This window comes from Palaemon carinicauda, chromosome 32, assembly GCF_036898095.1.
Source record: "Palaemon carinicauda isolate YSFRI2023 chromosome 32, ASM3689809v2, whole genome shotgun sequence".
NCBI classification, from domain to species: Eukaryota; Metazoa; Arthropoda; class Malacostraca; order Decapoda; family Palaemonidae; genus Palaemon; species Palaemon carinicauda.
Genome location: NC_090756.1, coordinates 4698784 through 4704783, shown reverse-complemented (window position 1 = coordinate 4704783; position 6000 = coordinate 4698784). Strand labels below are relative to the sequence as shown.

Below are 6000 nucleotides of genomic sequence, written 5' to 3'. Positions count from 1 at the left end.
CATGGTTTACCTGCAGAGGTTTGAGGTCAGCTATGCAGAGACCAGGATGCTGCTTCCCAGTAGAGGGGATGATGAAGAAAGAAGTAAGGGCCAGACATACTTCTTTCGTTCATGCAGACTAAAACCTGATAACAATGCCCTCAACCTTCTGCTACCTGTCCAAAAATGAGCCTGAGGTTAGACCAGCTGTTGTGAAGCCACCACAGAGCGATAGAAACGTATCGATACTCCTGTAGGTCACGTCCTGCAGGAAGCGGGCTGCGAAGGTCATTAGACGCTTCCAGACTCCAGCTTGTAGCACCTGCGTCACAGAGTAGTATTACTCGAAGGCGAGGGACGTTGCGATGTATCCGACATCGTGCTGTAGGGCGACGTGACGGGGGAGGGTCTGGATTCAGGTCGAGATGAATGTCCTTGAGTCCGAGCTGAAGAGGTATACTGGTGACTCTCCCCCGTGTCCTTCTTGTGCTCCCAACCCGGCTGCACGTGAGGACAAACTGCAGCTGTTCTCAAAGATAACCCCTCGATTCCTTTATTGGCAAGAAGGAGAAGGTTTTGGGTCATCTGATACAGAATGGTGACTCGAAATCTTGAAGGAATTGGACCGAAGGGCCGGGACCCCAAGATTCTGAGTCTAGCCAACAACTCAGGAGCGAACCTGAATGTTGCCTTCCCCCATTCCTTAGAAAGGGCAGAGTCGTACGAGACCAAGAAGATTGCCTACACACTGGCCGCGGCCAGAGTGAGCAGGAGCCCCAAGACGGAATACGATCAGAGGCCTGACATAAAGGGTCTTGAGAAGATCTCTTAAGGGACTAAAAAGTCCGAACCATGCTCCATGTTGGAGGTCTCACTCCAACGGGGGCAGGGACGTTTGCAGCTTCGCATGAGCGAGGAAAGGTCCAGCGGGAAGGAAAAAGTTTATTCCTTTCAGCCTAAAGGTCAGGGAAAGGCTGAGCGACAGGCTTCACTTCGTTATTGCTGGAGAAGAGGCCTCAAGGGAAGAGGTATATCTCCCACGACACCAACCACAGAAGACTCTCCACTTCGCCTGGTAGACCCCTGCGGATGACTATCGCAGATGACGCGACCTCCGCCCAGCGACTGTAGCGGGTTGTCTCTTCTTGAGGAGGAGGCGTAGTGTCTCCAGGCGTGAAGCCGAAGCGATACCCCAGCTCGTGAAAGATGTTGCAGTGTGGTTGTTTGAGAAGCCTGTGCCGTGGGAGAAGCTCTCCCGGGAGTTCCGTCAGGGGAAGTAGAGGGTCTGGAAACCGTTCTGCGTATAGTCCCAGTTTAGCTCTCAGGGCCATTGAAAGGTTGACAGACAACCTGGTCTTGTTGAGACCCATTCTCAACAGACAACAAAGGAGGGAAGACGCAGGCGTCGATGTTGTCCCACCATCACCGGAATGCATCTTGCCAAAGAGTCTTGGGGTCTGAGACTGGGGGGAAGAACAGCGGAAGCTTGAGGTTCCAAGCTGTTGCGATCAGGTCCCCCAGGCCAGGACCTGCTGGTTACTAAAGGCCAAAGACCCCCAGGTACACTCTATCTACGAGGCTCTGCTCAGATAGTTGGAGAGAACATTCCTCTGCCTGGAATGAGCGAGCCGATAGTGGTATTGAGAGGATCTCAAATCATCTCAGTATCTCTACTGCAAGATGCAAAGGTATGAAAATGCGTCCCTTGCTGGTTGGAACACGCCAGTACCATGAATTCGTCGCGCACGGAGCGACTCGGCAGGAGCTGTAGGATCTGCAGAGGGGCCAGACTACGGCCCCTAAGCCTGCCTGAATGATGGAGAGGTATCCTTCAGGTCCTGACCATAGGCCTGAACCGGAACATGCCCCCCCCCCCCCCAACCTTTTCTTTGACGAGTTCGAGAACAGAATAAAAATTGTGGGGAAAGGACGAGAATATCCCCTCCCATCAAGAGGTTCCGTAGGTCAACACCCATTGCAGGTCTAATCGTTCCGCTGGTCCCATAGGGGCCAGAAAGTCCGGTTAATCGTTGCTTTGAAACCACCGGAACTTGGGCCGCCCCACAGGGAACTTATCCTGAGGCGACCGTTCGGGACCTTAGACGGGTCAATGAGGAAAAGAGACCTAGGAAACATTCCAAGGTAGGGCTGAAAGCTCTGCTCGCTTGAGAACAGGTACTGCGACTCTCCTCAGCCTTGCCACAGTCAACTGAAGGGAAGGCTCGGAGGAGGCAGCAACAGCATCTAGAGTCCCCAGGCGGTCACCCATCCAAGTACCGACCAGACCCGACGTTGCTTAACCTCGCTGGACGGACGAGAAGCGGGGTTTCCAACGTGGTAAGGCCGTTGACTCAATATCATGGCTAGATACTCCAGATGTTGAGGCAGAAGTAGAGAAGGCTCCTAGCAAATTACCATGATCCCTCACTCATGGTAAAGATCCGGAAGCTTGTCCCGGCGTCGAAGAAGGTCGAACCCGAGCCTACCGGAGTTGACCAAACCTCCAAAAGGCAAAGGAGGCGGAAGCCTGCTTCTGAGCGGCCATGAGGAAAGCAGGGAGAGTTCTCTGGGGAAAAACCTGCGATGGCACGGCGGGATCGCCACACCGCATCTTAAGCAGGAACACCTGTAGTCTAGGCTGAATTCCCAGAGCTTTCTGGAAGATGGATGGAATGAAAACTGAAAGTACCCGTCCTTCCGATCCAAGGCCTAAGGAGTCCTGTCGCCTCATTACCAGTCTGATCGATTCTGCTGTTCCACGCTGGACGAAGTTTGTTCGACAAACTTGATCAGAGCTGAGAGGTCGACTACAGAATTCCTGTCTCAGATGATTTCCTACGAGAAAGGATCGACTGAAGAAGCCGGGAGGTGAAGCCGTCGACGATCCTATGGAGGACCTTCTCCTAAGGCATGGATCATTCTGCCCAAACGGGCAAAACTCTTGCCGGCCCCATGGCATAGAGGTTCATTGGCACTGAATTCGCTGACAGAGACGGCAGGCGTGATATCCTTGGCTGATCACGGAGATCGTGCAGGAATCGGCATCGGGAAGCTGTTATCCGGATGAGTAACATTAGGCATCCTTCCAGCGTGAGACCTGCAAGGGGGGTTGCCAATCCTAGAGTTCGTGAACTCTGCCGCTCCCTCTAGGATTATGCTCCCCCGGGAGAGCCTCCCGTGCTACCTGTTCCTGACAGGAGGGGACTGCTATTGGACACCTAATCTTAGATGCCATAGCCGGTCCGATAACTTAGGCCGACGTGGCTGAAAGAAAGAGGCGCTGGAGGCCTGCAGGGTCTGGAAGAAAGCGCCTTGGAGGAGTGAAAACGGAAGTCGACTTCCTCCGCACAACCGCTGCCTATGTCTCTGTCCTTGGGCACAAACAAGCTCTTCCCAAGGATGGAAGGGTGTCTGAGTTTGTCGACATCCATGGATGAGACACCCGAGAGGAAGCCCTCGGTCATTGCGTCCAGATGGTCCAACATCGAGCTTGCCCGCAAGTTCGAAACTTGGTGACGAAACGCCAAGGTGCTTGAGCCCGAGAGGAGTTTAGTACCCATGATCTTCCTGGAGCTTCCTTGTACAAAACCTCGGGTCACAACCGAGGACGGAAAAGACCTGGTAAGCCCCTTTCACGAGATGGAGAAGAGGAAGGGGTAAACCAGTCACCCCTTGGCTGACGGAGAAATCTCGAACGGAAAGCTCCCTGGCAAAACCCTTCCAGGGAATGACGGGGAAGGGCTAACCCAGGTTCTGGAAAGAAAAATGTTGCTCAGACCTCCCTGAAGATCCTTCCTGCTCTAGCATGTGCCATGCTCTGGGTTTACGGGGTGAGGCCGTGTTCTGGAAATGCGCTCCAGAAGACTCGCCAGGCTGGCCATGTTGCGAAACCCCAACGGGAATCGCGGTCGCAATCGCCCTGGCGCTCGCACGATGGTAAATCAATGGTTTGAGCGTGGCCGAACGTGGAAGCGCCAATGCGCGGGCACGCAGGAACGCAAACGAAAGTGCGTGAAGGAGCGCAGAAGGAGGGCGAACGTGGTAGAACGTGGTAGGAAGGGCGAGAGCTGGTGGTCGGCGAGCGATGACCCGTAGGCGAGCAATGGATACTGCAGGAATCAAGCCGACGTTCGCGCGATGGAACACCGTCGGTCCGCGTGATGGAACACCGTCGGTCCGCACGACGGAACACCGTCGGTCCGCGCGACGGAACACCGCCGGTCCGCGCGACGGAAAACCGTCGGTCCGCGCGACGGAACACCATCAGTCCACGCGACGGAACACCGTCAGTCCGCGCGCGGCGAACATTGGAGAGCATGTGCGCGGTCGCGCATGAGCGTAGGCGCGCAGGCACGCGGGCGCGCGGGTGAGCGCAGGCGGTTGGGAGACCGATGGCGCATAGGTGGGCGATGGCGCGTTGACAAGCGATGGCGCATTCTGGCGAGCGATAGCGCGTTCTGGCGAGCGATGGCCCGTATGCGAATGAAAGCGCGTTGGTGAGCGGTGGTGCGTTAACAAAAAGCTAGCGCGCAGGCGAAGAATCGCGCGGGCGCGTAGGCGATCGCTAACGCGTAAGAGACTAGTGATGGTTAGCGCATCGCGCTAACAGAAGGCGCGCAGGTGCATCAGGAAGGTGAGCGCTGAAGCAAGTTGTTAATCAGGCGATCCTAGACGGTCAGAAAAAACCGTTGGCGCCCATTGGTGCGTGGCAGAAAAGGGCGCGCAGATGTGCGCTGGAAATTGAAGAAAGCTGGCGCACAGAAGGACAGAAGTAAAGGTGAGCGCTGGCGAGCAGGAGGAAGATCTACGGCAAGACTCAGCTACCGGAGATCGTGGTCCACAGCAGGCGAGCGCTAGATCGCTACTGATGGTGTCCAGGGGAACTGACACGCGTGGCAGATCGATGGCGATCGTTGACGCGTAGGAGATCGCTGACGAGCAGGCGAACGTTGACGCGTCTGTGGTCGCTGGCGAGCTGGTGATCGCTGGCGAGCAGAAGGCAACGCGTGGAAGCCTGTGCGTAGAAAAAAAGTCCTTGTCCAAGACCTGAACCGAAGTTCTAGATCGCGAGGGCGAACGTGGGCGCGTAACAGGAACCAACAGGAACAGCAGAGATGATCATCAGGAGAGCGCTGACGAACAGGAGAGCGCTGGCGAACAGGAGAGTGCTAGCGATCAGGAAAGCGCTGATGAGCAAGAGAGCGCAGAAGGGCGCGCAGAGGAACCCTGACACGCAAGGGAAGAACCCCCGTGGGAGGCAACCCTTTGCCCCGAAGGGATTGTTGTCCGTCGGGAGACTGATGTCCGTCGGAAGACCGTTGTCTGTCCGTCGGGAGACTGATGTCCGTCGGAAGACCGTTGTTCGTCGGGAAGACCGTTGCCCGTCGGAAGACGAGGTCAGACTGCTGTCCATCTGCACCAGGGGCGGAAGATCAAGAAGGAGGAGTTGTAAGCTGCATACGGAGATTCAAAAAGGCGCCTCTTAGCACCCTTATAGGGAGATGGGAGGCCCTTACGATGTAGCGGACGGTAAGCCTTACGGCGAAGGCGGCCAACAGCAGAAGAGTCCTCCGAAGAGGAGTCTCTATGAGTGTACTCTCTCGCTAACGAAAGAGAAACACTTCGTAGAAGAGACGGGTCAGCCAGTGACCTAAAAGGAGCAATCCTCCGAAGAGGGGCTCCTGCAGTTGCCCAGCCCCTTGAGCATAACTGCAGGTGCAACAGCTCAGCACCAAGAGCATAGTCGCACGAAAAAAAGGCAAGAGAAGAACCCCCCAAAAGGGGAAAAACTCAAGCCTGGACAGGAAAAACTTCCCGCGGAAGGAAAGTTACCCACCCAAGGAGGTGAGCCTCCTGAGTGTTCTAAAATGAACTGGAGAGCTGTCAATCGTCACGGGAGTACTTCCAGGAGAAGGAGACACGCCCCTGACGAAGATCTATAGGGGAGGCAGCAACAGCCGAATCCCCAGGCCTCAACAAGACAGCTCACTCCGTTGTCACATTACAGAAACGAACTAGATC

The 6000-nt window shown here is 55.6% G+C and overlaps 1 pseudogene; it reads right to left on the bottom strand.

The window, feature by feature from the left end:
* Positions 1–2211: 2211 nt before the first annotated feature.
* On the bottom strand, positions 2212–2330 carry LOC137625812 (5S ribosomal RNA; annotated as a pseudogene).
* Positions 2331–6000: the final 3670 nt, after the last annotated feature.